General features: G+C 43.3%; 1 protein-coding gene and 1 long non-coding RNA gene across 6 annotated transcripts in view; one reads left to right on the top strand and one right to left on the bottom strand.

Annotated features, from left to right (window-relative positions):
• APBA1 (amyloid beta precursor protein binding family A member 1) overlaps positions 1-10,579 on the bottom strand; it is a 206,712-nt gene extending 196,133 nt beyond the window's left edge. For 4 of the 5 annotated variants that reach the window (XM_025891601.2, XM_073878097.1, XM_073878100.1 and 1 more), the window contains exon 1: positions 10,372-10,579. The gene's annotated coding sequence lies outside the window, so the exon portion shown is untranslated. The remainder of the gene's footprint in view (positions 1-10,371) is intronic. The other variant, XM_073878099.1, reaches the window with a different exon arrangement.
• Positions 10,580-10,849: 270 nt separating this feature from the next.
• LOC141370212 (uncharacterized) lies at positions 10,850-18,758 on the top strand. The gene is made up of 3 exons (XR_012374080.1): positions 10,850-11,054; positions 11,984-12,061; positions 18,230-18,758. It is a non-coding gene; the product is annotated as an uncharacterized lncRNA (long non-coding RNA).
• Positions 18,759-19,148: the final 390 nt, after the last annotated feature.

Raw genomic sequence — 19,148 nt, 5'->3', positions numbered from 1 at the left:
CTGGCCTACTGCCTGTTTTTGCACTGCCTGGGAGTTGAGAGTGGTTTTATATTTTTATTTTTAATTTATTTGACACAGAGAGAGAGAACACAAGAGAGGGAACACAAGCAGGGTGAGTGGGAGAGAGAGAAGCAGGCTTCCCACCAAGCAGGGAGCCTGATGTGGAACTCGATCCCAGGACCCTGGGATCATGACCTGAGCCTGAAGGCAGACGCTTAACGACTGAGCCACCCAGGTGCCCCAAGAGTGTGGTTTTATATTTTTAGATGGTTGAAAAAAAAAAAGAAATGTATCAAAATTTTGTGACATTTAAGAGATATGAAATTCAAATTTCAGTCTCTATAAATAAAGTTTTATCGGAATAAAGTGATGCTCACTGGTTGACACATTTATTATAGGCAAAAGCAGCCTCGATGGTGTGTGTCCCTTGGCCTGAGGCAAGCGCCCTTGTCCTGCCCTGTAGTCGCTGGCAAAATTTCTGGGAGCCTCAGAGCCCTATCTGCCACATAAATCCCCTCCTGATGAGGTTGTAAAGAGTAAATGAGATCATTATGAGAAGCAAATGAGTTACCTATATACTACTCAGCACAATGCCTGGCACTTTGCAGGTGTGATGTACCTTATTATTTTCATTTACTGCATGGGGAAGCTGTTGAACATTTATTTATTTATTTTTTTAAATTTTATTTTATTTATTTGGGAGAGAGAGAGAATGAGAGATAGAGAGCACGAGAGTGAAGAGGGTCAGAGGGAGAAGCAGACTCCCCGCTGAGCAGGGAGCCCGATGCGGGACTCGATCCTGGGACTCCAGGATCATGACCTGAGCCGAAGGCAGTCGCTTAACCAACCGAGCCACCCAGGCGCCCTTTTTTTTTTTTTTAAAGATTTTATTTTATTTATTTGAGAGAGAGAGAGAATGAGAGACAGAAAGCACGAGAGTGAAGAGGCTGTTGAACATTTAAAACAATGATTGCTACGTACTCAGATTAGACAACTAGCGAGCCATAAAGGATGCATTCATACCTGAGCATAAGATTAGGTTAGACTTTCATACTACCTAACACTATGGAAACATTCCATCTGTGGAACAAATTCTAGCTCCTTTAGGACAAGACTCCCCTAGGTATTAGCACAGGGAAAAAAATTTCTTGTACTTTCAAGTTATTTGGAAGAGAACTGGGTGTAAAAACTATTTTCACATCAGGGAAGAAATATATTAGGTTGCAATTGAGAATTAAGTAATTGAACTCCTGGGGCCTGGGGGCCGCAGTTTGGGAAAGAGTCAGGAAGGGAGAAGCGGGGGGAAAGAATTGTGCAGAGAGATTAGGCAGGCCAGTGAGTAATCAGTCCAATGGTGAGGTCAGGGCCCAGTGACTGGGCGTGGTGTGCACAGCCCAGGAAAGCCACCAGATTTAAGAATGGATCCATTCATCTGGCTCCGCTTTCCATTTCCCACACTAATAATTTCTTCTTTCAGAAATAAAATATTTACTGAACAATAAAGTTTCCCTTTAGGACTACTGTGACATTATACACACATACCACCCAATATCCAAATATGTTAATGATTTGATACACATTAAAAAAAACCCAAACTTCTGACATGAAATTATTTCAACACCGTAAGAAAATAAGCACTCTGGTTGATGGATACAATGCAACAGGACAGTGTTTTTTGAACTGCATGTCAGAGCCCATTAGCGTTGAAATCAGTTTAATGGGCTGCTAACCATATGGAATAGAACAGAACAAAACAGAAAATATCTGAGTGTATTACACATAATAAAGGACAAACACCATTGAGTGAAACTTCTGTTCCAGTGATATGTTTGTGTGTGCGCGCACACGTGTGTGTGTTTATATTCACTCGTCTATATTGCTGGGCTATGGTGTAAGTCGTATTTCTCACTGGGGATCATGGTCCAAAAAATTTTAAAGCCACCAAAGCAGAGTGTCATCCACTTTAGGAAAGTCTGGTATAAGAATCCTAATTCACTGACCAGCCATGTTAAGGGCTTAATTATTCCTGTTGAGTGAGATTTCTTTCAGTGACAAAGTCTTTCTCTGCATTTAAAACACGTTACAATTTATGGGAAAAATATACATATGCATAATTTATCAAGTAGACCTCATCTTTAAAATAAGGTGTACCTGTTCATGAATACAGAATTGATCTTCAGATACAGAATTCATCAGAAATGAGAAAAGTAAATGATTACATTGTTCAGACTGATAATGAACCAACTCCTTTATAAAATAAATGATTACACTATTTTTCACACTAGTTAATTCACCATGGAGCAGAAGAGGAGGGGGCTGGAAAGGAAGTTTAGTGGACAGGGATGGTTTTACCACCACCCAAAATTAGATTTTGAAAAAGGAAAGTCGCCTTATGTTTGACTCCATAGAAAGCTCCCACCTTCTGAGGCATTCTCTCAATTCCTTTCTTGTGAACACCCCAAAGCAAAGAGCCCATTATTTCTGAGATAACAGGGGCTGAAATCAAGCAATTCATTAATGCTGGATGGGATGGCAACGGATTTTAAAGGGAGAGACCATGTCAAAAACATTTTTTCCCGTAAGCCTGAAGATTTCATGAAAAGGAAGTATAGGGGGCGCCTGTGTGGCTCAGTTGTTAAGCGTCTGCCTTCGGCTCAGGTCATGATCCCAGGGTCCTGGGATCGAGCCCCTCATCGGGCTCCCCGCTCCGCGGGAAGCCTGCTTCTCCCTCTCCCGCTCCCCCTGCTTATGTTCCTGCTGTCGCTGTGTCTCTGTCAAAGAAATTAATAAAATCTTTAAAAAAAAAAAAAAAGAAAAGGAAGTATAGGTTTCAGAGGTTACTTGAGAACTGTCTGGGGGAAGTAGCCTGAAATAACTGCCATGGATACTGGACAGGGATGCTTCTGGAGGTCACGTGAGTGAGAAAGGATGGATGGATGGAGGCATGCATACATGCACCAAGGAGGCCAAGATTTTAATACCAATTTAAGTAAACGTTTCTTCACAGTTGCCTGTACTGGATGTCCTCATATGTCATTCAGAGGTGCTGGGTTGTGGAGATGATGAATGTGCCCCAGAGGAAGAAAGGAAAAAACAACTGTTCATATGTTATCTAAGTGGACACACAGGGCTTGGGATAGTTTGTAGTGGTCGCATCATTTGAGAAGTACTTTATTTCGAGCCAGTTAGACAGAAATTAATATGCCAAACGTGGCCTAATGATGAAAAAGACTCTGAAGCCAAAGAAGCATGTGGAAGATTTGAGTAGATGATTTCATACAATGGGACGGGAGAAGGAGGTCGTATTTTCTAAATTACTAATTGTATATAATGTGGTTTTAAAAATATGCAAGCAAATTAATAAATTAAATACAAGTAGACACTTCACCCTTTATTTGTATCCCTAAAATGTGTGTTTTCAAGTTGGTGTAAAGCCTTTTTTAAAACCACCTCTTTGGAACATTGGGGACCATCTTATAATTGTGGTACCTTATACATGGGCATATACGGTAATCTGCCTCCCAGGTAATTGAGGCTCTTCAGGGCTGGCTCATGAGGGAACTGGAGTGCAGGTAGCTATCCCAATACATTAAAATCCCCCAATTAAAACACTAATAACTGCTATCAAACTGATTCTTATCTGTTAAAAAGTTCTTTATGCTCTCTCTGCTCCATATGGAATGGAGGATGTGATGCCCTGTCTTGTGTCCCCACTTTGGAGGTCCCCCCAAAGCTCTGATGGACATTCCCAGGCACACTGACAGACTCCCACTCCTAGCCCACTCTGCCTTCTACTTATCTACACAAGGGCTTTCTCCGGTGCCTCCGGAGCTTGCTTCTTGCTTCTTGGGATCACCTTCCCCAAAAAACTACCTGCACCCAAGTCCTTGTCTCAGGCCCTGCATGCATAAACTACTTCAGCAACATGTGGTGATTCTGTGTCCTCTTTGAAAACCAGCTGTCTGCAAAAGTCAAGGTGAAAGAGCTTTACCCTCATTCTTTATACTTGGGTGACTTACGTCTTTGGCAATGTCTCATCCATTCCTTTCCATAAATACCTGATGATCCCTTACTGACACACAATAGTTTTTCTGTGGGCTGTAGGGTATGCCCAGGTGAACAAAATATATTCGAGCCTCAAGGACTGCAGGCTTGAGAATGGGTCATGAAACATGGAGGAAGGAAAGAAACCCTATCACTAAAGAAGACTCAGACTGCAGAAGAGCCCTGTTTGGCAGTTCCAGGAGAGGGACAACCTCCAGCCAACTAGAACTACATCACGACCTGGAGAGAGCTGGTTTTCAAGTTTTCTAATGTAAATGTTTGCTTGAGGACATCCATCTTTTTATATTCTCAGCAGTGATTCACACACAGGTCAGCCCAAACATGGCACCTGGTAATATGGCCTTATGGGCAATTGATTAAATATTAAAAGGCAAAGCATCACATTGTCCGTATCACTCAAGGATCCCCACGTGACCATGCCATCCATTAGGAACGAAAGGACATGCTCTGGTGAAGCAAGGAGACCCATGCGGCCTCCCTGCTGTTCCTTGATCATGCCAAGCACATGCCCACCTCAGGCCTTTAGCTCTTGATAGTCTCTTTGTCTCCAAGGCCCTTCCCCTAAATATCTGTGTGGCTCATTCCTTCACCTCATTAAGCTCTCTCTGCTCAAGGCCTTCCCTAAACACCCTATATGAAAATAATAGTACCCTCTACATTGTCACGCTCTATCGTCTTCCCTGCTTTATGCTTCATGGCACTTACCGCCCCCGACATATTATATATTTGCTTATTTATTTTTTAATCTCCTCCTGCTAAAAGGTCAGTGAAAAATAGGGACTTCTTCCCCTTTTCTGTATCCCTTGCACCTAGAATAGTGTCTGGTCTCGAGGAGGTGCTCAGTGAATGCTTACTGAAGGAATGAATAAATGATTTCTTCGTGAGAACCTCAAAATCATTACTCACCACAGCTGAAGTGCTATAAACTCATCTGGAATCACGACAGCCCCATAGCTCAAGGATCTAAAGGACACATGATTATTTTGTGAAAAAAGGTTTTGTAAAAAAAAAAATTTTTTTTTTGTAAAGCTTCAACATATGTAGCCGGTATGAATAAATAAAATTGTTTTAAATCTATCATAAACTCGTATGGGCCATGGAATGAAACTCATTCAGTGTCCACGGTGTAAATAAGAAAGAAATCCCAGTATTTTAGATCTGGATATTATACCTAGCTTACTGAAAAAATAAATTTATTCATGTGATAAATATTTATTGAGTGCTTATGATGAGTATGGTGTTGGGTGAGGTGCTATATTTGGTTTTTCTTTTGAAAAATCGACTTCACATTTCCCTGTAAAGCCATATCCTGCTGTTATAAAGCTCATCTTTTTGAAAACACTTGTTTTTTTTCCATTTTTTTACTATATGCTTTATTGATTTAAGTCAGCAATCCCTCAGAGAGAAGTGTCACAGGAAATACTTCAGGTGGAGGTTTTTATTCAGCTAATTTGAAAGGTAAACGTTTTTCTCTTTTCATTGAGTTTAAGCGAAAGAGGATCCACTGTATTTAACATTAAGTGTGTACTATTACAAAAATTATATAGGTAGTTCTCAAGCTCTGCTTATATAGGGCTAATTGGTTCCACTATAAATTCATACTCTCCAAATGCAGCAGGACTTCATAGTTAGATGGTAACCTTTTATTCGCCCCTAAGTGACTCACTGCTACATTTCCACAAGGCATATTCCAAGTCTTCATTATTCTACTCAGGGTCTCAATCTGCCCACCTGTCGACCTTTGACTTTATTTAGAAGACGATGGTCAAATTATTCTCTTTCCACCTCAAAACCCCTATGCTTTTGTCTCAAGAGTCCTTCCTCTGCCTTCATCCAGTATCTTCCCATCTTCTTGAAGATTCCATTCCGTCTGTTTAGACTCTCTCTTTCATTTTCAATCTCTCTCCCTTTCTATGGATTCTTCTCTGGTGATAAAGTAGGCTCAAGTCTTCTTACACTAAAAACATTACTTTCTCTATAGTATGCCACTTCTTTGCTGCATCAAATTCTTTCCTCCTTTGCCACCCAATTTATTTAAACGGAAGTGTGTCTTCACTGCTTTCCAAATGCATCATCCCTGACTCTTTATTTTTAATTTTCTTAGAGAGACTTTATTTATTTATTTGTCAGAGAGAGAGAGAGAGAGAGAGAGAGCACAAGCAGAGGGAGTGGCAGGCAGAGAGAGAAGCAGGCTCCTCACTGGGCAAGGAGAAGCCGGATGCGGGACTCGATCCCAGGACCCTGGGATCATGACCTGATGGGAAGGTAGACACTTAACTGACTGAGCCACCCAGGCGCCCCACCCCTGACTCTTTGACCCCTAGCAGCCTGGCTGCCACTCCCATTTACCTCGAAGATAATTCAGGAAAGCCAGGAATCAAATCCAATGGCTTTTCCTTTGTTGTACCCTCAGCTCTACGGGATGTGCCGTATGAATGATGTATGAATGGTGCTGGCTTCCACACCTTTCCCAGCTTCCAGGACACCATACGACTCGCACCATTTTGCTCCAGGTGTCCCTTGTTTAATATTGTTCTTATCGTCTTCTTTCTCTTTTCCCCTCCAACATACAGACATGCCTCGAGGATCCTTACCCTTACCTTCTGCTTTGTTTCATTCCGTTTTCTTCACTAGCCATTCCTGAGGCATCAAAACCACTCCTAAGTAGGTGACTCACAAATCTCTCTCTGTAGCTCTCCGGAAAACCTACCCCTGTATTCTAGTCCCTTCACTTGGACGAATCTGTCATGCCCAGAATGAAACCTCTTTTTTTCTCTTCTTCCTCATTCCCCTCTGAACCTCCTCGCTGACAACGACCCAATCCCTGTCTCAGCTGAGCCCATGATGACTTTTGACTTCCCTGCTCAGGGTTCAGATTATTCCCACACCCTGTGTGAATGTCTGAGTCTGTCTCTTCCTCTTCACTCCTGCTGTCTCATTTCCTCTTTCTCCTAATTTGACGATAGACTCTATCTGGTCTCCCTATTACCAGTCTTTTCTCTTTGCATTATGCCCAACAAAATGCTACAGGGGTATTGCACAGTTCTGACCCTGTCAACCCTCTCCCTCAGAAACTTCCCATGGCTCCCCGGTGCTTACTGCAATGAAATCCGTACCTAAGCTCTCCGTAACCCCGGACAAACCTCTCTTTGTCCCCTTACCTCTCATTGCATCCCTTGGCGTTCCCTGTGCCTTGGCCAAACCACACCATTCTTTGGGCAAGCACACCCCTTCCCATCACCAGGTCTCTGCTCCTCATTCCTCTTCGAGTATGCCTTTCCTTCCCTGCCAGCCCAGACACCACCCGTATACATCCCAGCTCAAATGCTACCTCTTCCATGTAACCTTCCCCAACTCTTTCACTGGAAGTCATTGTTACATCTTACGAACACCCACAGCACTGAAGGAATATAGCATTTGGGGCCATGCGGCCACTACTTTTATAGTCAGTTCCAGGCATGCCCTGTCTCTCCTTCCAGGCCATGAACCTCCTCTGAGCAGGATCTAAGTCTTCTTATTCTTCACATCTCTGGCCCTTCTCAATCTCCCGAGCTCTATCCAAAGGTACGCAGAGCCTGAGGGGTGGTAGGCAATTAAATATTTGTGAGTTAATGATTTGAACCCAAAGGGTTAACTTTGGGTTCTAGTCCTTGAAATTCTCTCAATTTTAGCAACAACTACTTTTTCCTTGTAGGATACAAGTCTCATCTCCCCATGGTACCATACATAGTTTATTCCTTTCAGCTCCACAGGCCAATTTTCAGATGTCTTTTACTTCTAAGTTTTCTGAAAAAAATAACTTCTTTAAGAGACTCAATAATAGAAAAGCATTAATGGCACTTTAAGTGAAGAAAATGCATCCGCACAAGGTACAACTTGTTTACCAGACTGAATTATAGGACTTAAGCTGTAACATTAAACTTACTAGTCCAATCTTTGGAAAAGCCAGGCATTGTATTTTTTAAATCATCACATTTACACTAGAAAGGAAATCACTAATTCCTGAGTCATCAACTGTGTTGTGTCATTATTCTTCTTCTAAACAGTGTATTTACCTTGTCAATTTCTAATATCCTTAAACTTTCCTGTAAGACATTTACATCTCTGGATTTTACTTGCAAACATAAAACAGCTTAAAAAAAAAAAAAAAACGGAACGTCTTCAAATGACTTTTAAATTCCATAAGTACTTTTCCCAGAAAGACATTGGCAGAACTAATAGGGAGTAAAGAACTAAGACTCAAAATTCATTTTTATAAATCTATCCGTATATCTTGGAGGATATCCAACAATCTCACATTAAAATTTTAGAAGGCTTGACTGAAGGACATAGGGAAATTTAATGTTCACAGTTTCAAGAGCACCTGGTCTATGTATCATCATTAATTAAGAGAAGATAAACAGGAAGAAAAAAACATACGTGCACAGCACTAGTTTTATTATTTTCAATGTAATAGCATTATCATGTAACCTCTGGCAAAACAAAACAAAATTTTTTAGAAAAGAAAAAGAGAAAGAACCCTCTGAGGCCAACGTGGTATATATTTACTTATATAGTCATGACTGCTACAGGCTTTTCAAAGAGGATCCGGGCTGCCAGTTTGGATTCTGACAGCAATGCAGCAGAATTTAAGGTGTTGTGATTTAAATATGTTCTAAGCAGGCCAATCTCATTATCAAGATATTAAGTGTAGAGGTGCATTAATTCCTACAAATACAGCAGGAGAAATACAGGCACTGGGGAGCCAAAATGCAGTGGACACACACATGAATATGCTATCTGCCTATTTCTACCCAACCCCACATAAGCCTATCTTTATCACGCAGAGACAATTAAACAGCTATAGACCCTGGATGCAATTCTGTGTCCTGGCTCCCACTGGGTGAGTTATTGCCAGCCTGATATTTTTCAAATTCTCTATTAGCAGGCTACATCGGCTAGGAAACCAGACCTCATCATACCAGGACCCCATCACCATGGGTCTTAGGAGATTTCAGTTTGTGAATGATACATGGCACCACCTAGCCATTGTGAGAGCTGGAAGAGTGGATGACACCAGCAGTAGAAATAAAGTATCCCTTTTCCTTAGGAAAACGCCCTGCCTGTGTGACACTGACCAACGGGGTATGAAACATTTCTCGGTACAATCTTTTTCTTCTTTTTAAATACTCCCCCTTACCCCATCTTTCTATACACACCTCCAGAGTTCATTCTACAAGAACCAACATAAAGATCAGCCATTCTTCAGCCCTAGGGTTTCCAGTGTTGGAATGTGGAAGGAGAAGATCTAGTTGACATTCAAAGTTGTGGGGACCGAGAGACCAATGTGGCCATTAAAGACCCTTCTCCTTCAGGTCAGACAAGAGATAAACAATAGAAACTGCAGAGTCAGGGCATCTAAGACCCTTACAGAGCAGGGGCTGAGGAGAGTAGTGTCACAGGATAGAAGCTCCCTTCAAATCCAGCAAGGCTAGCAAGCCCAGAAGGGGTAACCATGATCCCGTTTCCCTGCCATGCGCCCAAATCCACATGCACACTTCCACATCCCCATGTCAAGAAGCCAGAGAAAGGGGAAGTGAGAATCCCGTCCACACGCAAGAGCAGAACACAGACTGTACTCAGAGTTGCAGGGTCAAAATAACACTCTCCCATAGTCAGCGGGGGGCAGCAAGTCAGGGCACCCGCACATCTCTACGTTTGGAGCGCAGCTAGGCGAGCGTGGAGGCAATCACACGAGGACACACACATACACACACTCACACACATGGGATTTTACAAATCCGCACCTACCCCACAGCCTTCTCCACACACGCACCAAGTGCATCCTGCCCACCTCATCGTTGCCATCACCACACTCTTTCTCAGGGAGAGTCAGTCAAGGGATGAGAGATCCTAGCGGGGATTCCTGGAAATGTCATTCTCCAACACCTTCGGTCCGCCACCCCCATCCCCTTGGCTGTACCTTTTACACACACACACACACACACACACACACACACACACACACACTCCTTCCATGACTGTCATCAGGCACGCCTGCTGCCTCCAAAACCCCGCATCTCAGCGCGCACCGGACACCAGGCGTCCCTGCCTTCAGCGCCCCCTTCCCCCCGCCCCGTTGGCTCGATGGCTAAAGGCATTGCCCCCTGGATGTCGCCGGCTGTCCCCGCTCATCCGCACTATTGTTCCATGCAGCCCCTCTCGCGCCCGGGGGCACCCCCCCGGCAAGGACCGGGGCTCCGTCAGGGGCAGCATCAGCGCCGGGCAGCACCCCCCCCCCAACCCACCCTTCCCTGGCGGTGGTACCTTGCCTGACAGCTGGGTCCGCGGGCCCGCGGGAGCAGGCGGCGCTAATGACAGCGCTGGTGCCAAGCCTGGGAATAAAGCTCCGCTCCAGCCGCTCCTACCTCCAGCGCCACCATCTTCTCCCGCCGCCGCCGGGACCGCAGCCGCCCTCGCCCAGCTCCGGCTAGGGCTCGGCAGCCGCCGCTCGGGCCCCTCCGGTCCGCGGCCCCACCCCCTTCTGCCCGCCCCTCGTGACGCGCGCGGGGGCCGAGCCGGGCCGGCCTGCGCGGGAGGGCGCCCGGGGGGAGCGCGCGCGCACACGCGGGCGCTAGTAGCGCCCCTGCCTCCCACGCCCACCCGCGCGCACGCGCGCCGCGCGAGCCCGAGGCAGCGGGGCGGTGTCCCCCGGCGGTCGCCCGCCCCCAGCGCGCCAGCCCCGGCGTGGGTGGGCGTGCGCGGCGCGGGTCCCTCCCGCAGCCGGTCGCGCTCCGGCCGGGCGGGCGAATCCCGGCGTGCGCGGGCCGGGCGCATGGAGCGGTCAGTGCGGCTGCATCTCGGAGGGGCCTGACGGGGACCTCCACCCTCCTCTGCAGGAGCTTCAGGGGCTCCCGGTTTCCTTAAGCAGCAGCTGTGGCCAACCTCTGCGCGCAGGACCGGGCCGCGGCGCAGGACCGCGAAGCCGGGCAGCCGCGTCGGCTCCTGCGGTGTGTTGTCTTTCCTGAGTTACTCCTGAGCCTTCCCGCTTCCCAGCCCCGGGAATACCGCCTGCACTTTTCAGCCCGGCGGCCGCACAGCCCACCTCAGAGAAGCCCCTTCGGTGGCTCTGGGGCGCGCTGCAGTCCCGCGTTTGCGCCGCTAGAGGGAGAGCCTCTCGGGTTTGGGCCCCCGCGAAGCCGGCCGCGTTTGCAACCCTCCAGGGAAACTGCCCGGTCCTGAGGGCGAGGCAAAAAGCCTCCGGTTTATGATGGTAGGAAAGGCCAGGCTGGGTTTTCCGCCCGCTTCTCGATTCTGGTTGGTCAGAACTTGAAGTGTATTTGAGGCTGGCTTAGGGCATCAGCCCCAGATGTGGCCGGGAGGGAGGGGACCTTTGCAGCTGGGAGCAGGTGGCCAGTGCTGTGCGTTAACGAAAAGCCGTGGGCAGGACAGGCCTCGGGAGACCTGGGTCCTGGCGCCAGCCTCACCTGTAATTGGCGGGGTGTTACGAACCAAGCCATTTCCCCTCTTCGGGACAGATTTCTCAGTAGTGATAAGTTATATTTGCACAAAGCCTTATGGTTTGCAAAGCCTTCTTCATACACATTCTCATCTAGTAAGACGGAGATGAGCCTTGGTTATCCAGATCTCTTGGGAAATGGATCTTTTACCACACCGTGTTTATTATTTTAAGCACAATGCCTTGAGAAAAATCGGGGGGCGTAGGCTGAAGCATTCCTGGAATCTTGTGTTTTAGCTTTAAAATTCATACGAATTCTGCATTCTACTCCATAATGAATCTTTTATTTTTGCCTTAATAAAGAAAATAGTAGCTTCTCCCTTGTCAAAAAGATCTTGTCGTGAACTTAAAATATTTACCAGGAAGATGTATCATGCTTGGGCTGTGACATTACATACTCTTCTTCTTTTTTTTCCCCAGTAAATATTTATTCTGCATGTATTCCAGACATGGTCGGTGTTTGTTCTCCCAGAGCTCACACTACCCTGGAGGAAATAGGTATCGAACAATCAGACTAATGATTAAATGCAACTATGATCAGATCTCAAATGCAAAGGTGCTCAGAGTTCATAAGGAAACCTAATCTAGACTCCAGGATTGAATAAAGCTTCCCAAGGAAATGACCTTTGAAGTTGCAGTGAGACACGTCCAGGTAGAGAGAAGAAGGTGTGCAGAAGCAGCCTACGCAGGTGGGGTTGAAGTGGGGGAATGTGAGACCAGTTTGAGAGGCAGGCAGGAGAAGCCAAAACCCACAGGACCTTGTGGGCCATTTTAAATAAGGATTTTTATCTTATGAGCCTTGGCGTGTCACTGAAAGGCTGTAAGGGTTGGGAGTGGGTGACCATGATCTCATTTCGCTTCCTGAAAGATTGGTGAGGTAACTGTGTAACCATGTGAACAACTGATTTATGGAGGTCAGAGTCCAGGCCTGACCTCTTGACACATCCCTGTATATGCTACTTGGTGAGTGTGTAGGGTTTTCAGTTTCTACACCACCCTGCTTTCCTACGTTCCAGTTTTGGGGGGCTTTAGAAGTGCCTCTCTGTAATAGTCCCTCAGTTGTTAACTTTTAATCTGCTGTGGTTTCAGGAAGGAAGTTAACGATCCTTGTTAGAATTTCAGGCTAAGTAAGGGGATCTAGGTTCTGAGGGAGAAGGTCTTTCCTTTGCATAGACTTGCTGCCATTTGGTTTCTTATTTTCAGAGATCTTTCTGCTTATTTTCTACTTTTGCACTGTGTTTCCAGGGAGGTGAAGTTTCTCCATGCGTGAGTGAGAGATACATTATTGCTTTAATAATACCATCCCCTCAAATCTTGCATCACAGGATTTTTGTGCAAATTAAAGAAAGTGTGTAAATTACTTTGCAAAGCATTAAGTGCCATATGAATGAAAGTAATAATTGTTATAATGGCTGCTCAGAGACCTTCAAAACTAATTAGTTACCAAATATTAATATTTGGAAAACTCACTCCTTCCTCCTCCCCCCACCCTCCCACAAAAGACACAAATATACCTATCCCTTATGGACAGTGCAAATCCTTGTCTTAAATGCTCATGTTACTCTTTGTGCCTTGGCTGGCAGGAAACTGAAAACCAAATTTGTAGGTCATTGTGGGAAATGAGTGGATCCACAGGGCATTCATAGCTATGTTTTAGGGCTTCCTTTGGTCTTGTTCTATCTGTACTTTTCCTGTGCCCGCTTTATTGGTATTTTCCTAATTTATTAGAGGTATTCTTATAAGCCCCTTCAAATATATGTCTCCACCTACTTTTAACAAACAAGGGTATTCAGTGTTTCAGAAGGCAATATATAAAACAATGGCAACCTACCAGCCATTGTAGCCAATAACTACTGTAGACACTGCGCCAAGTGACTGGGGTTCAAATTGAAGCCTTGACTAGTATTGCATGTGGATGTGCAGAGAAGTTCAGAGCCTTGTTTTACAGGCCAGCTCCTTTGTCCCCCACTGGCTCCCAGGTAATTTCCTTTAGCGAGATCTCTGAGTTCCCAAACTCCATCAGCCTGCCCCATACCAAGCACTGTTTGTCACTTGGTAAGAGAGCAGGGATCCATGAACTTTTATTCACTTAGGTTTCTTTTTGTCAGCAAAGACCTGAAGATTCCAGGATTCACTAAATTCGTTCACACTTCACAAGAGTGTGGCCATGTCCTTCAGCCTTTGGCATGACTCTGGACAGCCACAGTTGGACATGTCTCTTCTGGTAGCAGTAGATACTCTTCCTTGATTTCAGATTCCTTAGTGATTAGCTTCTTTCTCTCTCAGTCCTCAAGTTTAAGTCTTTTTTTTTTTTAAGATTTTATTGATTTATTTGAGAGAGAGAGAGCAGAAGAGCACAAGTTGGGGGGGGGGCAGAGGGAGAGAGAGAAGCAGACTCTCCACTGAGTGGGGAGCGCGACGTGGGGCTCAATCCCAGGACCCTGAGATCATGACCTGAGCTGAAGGCAGATGCTTGACCAACTGAGCCACCGAAGTGTCCCCTCGAGCTTAAGTCTTAGGAGCTGAGGGTATATGTAGAACAAACACTCATCAACCTTCAGGTAAAGAGTTTTTTCCTTAAGGATTTTAAGATTGATTTTATTTATTTATTTATTTATTTATTTATTTATTTATTTATTTATAAATAGGGAGAGGGAGAGAATCTCAAGTGGACTCTGCATCCAGCATGGAGCCAGATGTGGGGCTCAATCCCATGACCCTGGGATCATGACTTGAGCCAAAATTGAGAGTTGGACACTTAACTGACTGAGCCACCCAGGTGCCCCTTTCTTGAGGATTTTAGTTCTGCTAACATTGGGTAATCCGGAGACCTTTCTAATCCATGGAATAGTCATTTTTGTCACAGAATTTTAAACGTATGAACAAAATGAGCAATTATGAAATGTCCATGTCCTAAACTTTAATACATTTGCTTTTATATGCTAATTCTTGTTTCACCAGCTTTTTCTCTGGATGTAAATTCTGTCTTGCCTTCAGATAGGTCCCCTTCTTTTCCTTTATGTTCCCCAAACAGGTCAGGAGGCCCCCTCTTTATTTTTCTTGAAAAATAAAAAATTTTCACTGTAACCTTGAATGATTTGATCCAGAATTGTGTCCTATGGCTATGCTTATGTGATGAAGGCACTCTGGTGTCACATAGACTACTTCTACCTCTGAAAATGAAGTTTCTGAATGAGGAGTGTCATGGGAATGTATTGTCTTTTTTAACTGGTTATATGCCTATCCCCGAGCCAACCTTCACAGTCAATGGCATGGCTCCCACTCCAGGAGCTGGGTCAGTCCTCCCCAAACCACATGGCTGATGGAGAAGAGAGTGAGACCTAGGGACCACACAGAGCAGGAAATGGACAGAGGCCAATGAAAACATCAACTACTGTGTTCATCTCAGGCTTATAATAGTGAAAGATGAGAAACCTTAACCTAAATATACAGGAATAAGGGAATTGATTCATCAACTGATGTATCTTTACAGTGTTATATTATGCATCTATTAAAGATACCACATCCACAGATTTTTTTAATAACATGAGAAAAGTTTAAGTGTCCATCTTAACTGAAAAACTCCGGATACAAAATGATGTGGTCAGTTGATTACAACTGTTAAAAAGCACACAGAAAAGAAATACATCAAAATGTTAGTAACAGTCCACTCAAGTGGTAGGGTTATTTTCCTCTTTCAATGCTTTAGTAGTTTTTAAAAAAATTCTACAATGTACAGTGACCTTGACAATGTTATTGAATAACCAAGATTATTAAAAATGTGGCATGTAAAATTAATGTTACCACCAGATGCCATAAAATTAACTATTGGGTCACTTTGCATTTCTAAAGCATTTTTTCCCCAGATTTGATTTATCCTTCCAGGCTTATTTGAAATCCCACATACTTCAAGAAAGCATTCTCATGCTGTGTTCTTTTCATGGCTGTACCTTATTGTCTGAAAATTTGTTTGTAACGTCAACAGCCTTACAGCCTCTGTGCAATGTCAGGATATAAACAGACAAAAATTGTTAAAATTGTTTACTCATTCCATTTCACATCTGCTTATACACTTGGTTGTTTCCCAATTTATTTCAGTAGAAAAATATCTGAATATTATGGTTATATGGTAGGAACGCCATAATGTATTGATATATTTAATTCATCCAACAAACTGAGAACACTTTTACCAGGAGAAAATATGACTGTTTGTATAAAAAAAATATAACATTACAACCAGGAGTGTATTTCCTTAAAAATAAGAAACTGTGAAATTAAGTTCTTGGCAATTCCAGAAATTTTTTTCTCTCGATACGTGTTTTCTACAGATTCATAGCTCTTTGCCGTCTTATTAATAGCTAAATGGTCGTAAACACCAGTGTTTAAGGAAGATGGATAGGGTAAAAATATAAAACTGATAAAATACTAATAACTAATTTTTTTCTTTTACCAATTCATAAGCCAAGAAATAGGCTACCATTATTCATTTTTGGCAGGAGATACCTCAGTTCTGTTTCTAGAATTGCACTGACATATGGAAGCATGATTTAAAATCACGTCTCTCTTCCTATTTTCTGACAGGCATTTTGTCTCAGGTATGTTGTATTCCCTCCCAAACCAGTTTATGAGCCTTTCAAGATGAGGCACCCAGTGTCAAGCACCTAGCTTATCATAGAGTACTTACTCTATTTGTTGGTTGATGATGCATTTACTAACTGTCTTCCCATTACTCCATTTGGGTTGTTCAAGAAGATTATCAAGGTGATTTGCCTTTAAAATGGTTTCGTTTTCCTTTGTTACTATTTTAAGATTTTATTTAGTTACTTGAGAGAGAGAGCATGAGCTAGGGAGAGGGGCAAAGGGAGAAGCAGGCTCCCTGCAAAGCAGGGAGCCCCATGCGGGCTCAATCCCAGGACCCCAAGATCATGACCTGAGCAGAAGGCAAACGCTTAACCCACTGAGCCACCGAGGTGCCCCCTTTGTTACTCTTTTTGTAAGTATTCAGTAGCTTCTGAAAAAAGTTACAGATATCTCTATTGACTCAAAAATAAGGAGCCCACATAGGGCTTTAATAGGAAATAAAATCAGTGTTAGCTGTTTTATCAGACCTTTATCACCTTTGCCAGCCAAGAGATATATTCTCTCTCTCTTCTCTTTTCTCCTCTCTCTCTCTCTCACACACACACACACACACACACACACACACAAACCCACACTCCTCAGAAGTGGGATACTATGTTAAGCTCCTAATATATGCTAACCACTGATGTAGGCTTTTCAGAGACCAAGCCAAATATTTCAGGCTTTCTAACCTTGAGGTCTTTTCTTCCTTAAGAAAGACAGACAGACCCATAAACAAATGATTTCAGTGAAGTGAACTGGGGCTGGTAAAAGATAGACAAAGCAGGGCCTAGCCAAACTGTGTTTTAATTTTTGTTGTCATTGTTTGTTTTGCTAAATACTGTGTGTTCAGGGAATGAAGTTAGTTCTCTCTCTTCTAGAACTCAGGTCTATAGTTTAATGAGCAGAGTTTTGTTTTTGTTTTTTTTTTTTTCTTAAAAGAAATCTTGTTTCCTAATTGTAAAAATATTATGGCCACCTAGCTTTGATGGTTTCTGTTTAACCAAAAAGCTTTAAAGTGTCTCCCAGGCAAGAAATATATGTAGTTTAAAAGCACTAAGGGTAGACAAATGCATTTGCTTCCAGTAAAATAATAGAGATCATCTTCTTAATGGGTAAACCTCTGAAAACTGAAATGAGTGAGGGACTTTGACTTTTTCTGTGAAAAAGAAAACTGACTTTAAAAAAGGGACATTTGTTAGCATAAACTTAAAAAAAAACCCACTATCTACTTTCTTTTATACCTCAAAGACACTGATCCTTCTTCTGCCTTCTCCCTCAAACTCATATCATTCTATTAAATATGACTGTGGAGATGCTTCTAAGTTAGGTCAGTTTTGCTGTGGATTGAATTTCGAAAGCACGTTTTAATTTCAGCATTCATGCAGCCGAGCACTGCTAAATTGAATAGGGCTGTAGTTGTGGGAACTGCAGGAACTGAAATGGAACCAAGAAATCTGTTACTGGAGAAACCTTTTGAGAACTGACAGATTTTAAGTCACTCTTAATAAGGTCTGATAGGTTAAGGGATAACATGTTCTGGGATTCAGGAAAGCAGCTTTCACCCTTCCTTACCAATTGGGAATTATTTTCATCCTCATGCTGCTGCAAACCTATCAAGAAAACTGAATTGAAATGGGTCTCAGTGAGCTGTGTAGCATAAATCTGAAACTTGTGCAACAATAAAATTCTCTTGCCGAGTGGGTAGGTAGGGCCATGTTGCTAGCATGCGGCTCAGAGAGCATCAGATATCATTCTAATTCTATTTGCATAGAACAAAGAATAATCCTTTAGGCTTCTCTATGGTCTGCTTAAAAAAAAAGATGGTTAAGAAATTTTAGCTATGGACCCTCTTGATCGATGTTGAATCTTAATGTAATAGAAAGTTAATTATTTCCTGAATTCTTACATGGATTACTAGTTTTGGGAGAAGATAGGACTTATTATGTAGAAGAAAAAAACGTTCCAGGATCGAATAAGCCTTGAGAACCCTGGAGTAAATGAAGTTCTATAATTTGTTGTTGTTCTGTTTTATTTTTATTGCAGAGCTCCTGTGAGCCTTTAATCGTGAATTTCCAGGAAGAGAATAGAGATATAAGATCTACAATGTTTGGTGTTCCCTTGGCAAGAAATCTTTTGAGGGACAGGCAAGGCTTTAGTTATGACTTTTGTGATCCCCACCCTTCAAAAACTAATATTAAAGATTATAACTGTGTTAGTATAAGGATGAATATATTAATATTATATAACAAAACATTTTCTCTGACCTAAAAGTCCTTTTTTTTTCTTCTGATTTTAAAAGAAATTAAAACGTTTTTATGGACCCCTGGAAGTATTGAGGACCCTAGGCTTTGTACTCTAAGAGGCAGTTGGCCATGCGGACAGGTGTTATATAGGAGGAGTGAGTTCATACACAAAACCCACACAATGGAATCAAGAAGCACGATACGGCATTCCTTCAGAGGTCCTGAGATGGTGAGTTACAGGGTCATTCTCTTCCTTCATGCTGTGTTAGCTGAAGAAAGGAAAGGAGAATCCAAACACACACACACACACACACACACAGACACACACACACACAGACACACACACACACACACACACACACACACACACACACACACCATGGCAAGAAGGCAGACTGGCAAATCCCCCATCATTGATTCTGTGTGAACTCTATCCACTCAGAAACGTTCCCTTAAACTAAAATACTATGTCTATTTTGGGCGCCTGGGTGGCTCAGTTGGTTAAGTGACTGTCTTCGGCTCAGGTCATGATCCTGGGGTCCTGGGATAAAGTCCCGCATCGGGCTCCTTGCTCGGTGGGGAGTCTGCTTCTCCCTCTGACCCTCCCCCCTCATGTGCTCTCACTCTCTCTCTCAAATAAATAAATAAAATCTTTAAAAAAATTATATTCTTTAAAAAAATAAATAAAATAAAATACTATGTCTATTTTTTATGTGTTC

This window comes from Callorhinus ursinus, unplaced genomic scaffold (genome assembly GCF_003265705.2).
Source record: "Callorhinus ursinus isolate GAN/ISIS: 27379988/994484 unplaced genomic scaffold, GSC_fseal_2.0 scaffold28, whole genome shotgun sequence".
NCBI classification, from domain to species: Eukaryota; Metazoa; Chordata; class Mammalia; order Carnivora; family Otariidae; genus Callorhinus; species Callorhinus ursinus.
The sequence above is the reverse complement of the archived record's forward strand: the minus strand, read 5'-3'. Positions and strand labels throughout refer to the sequence as shown.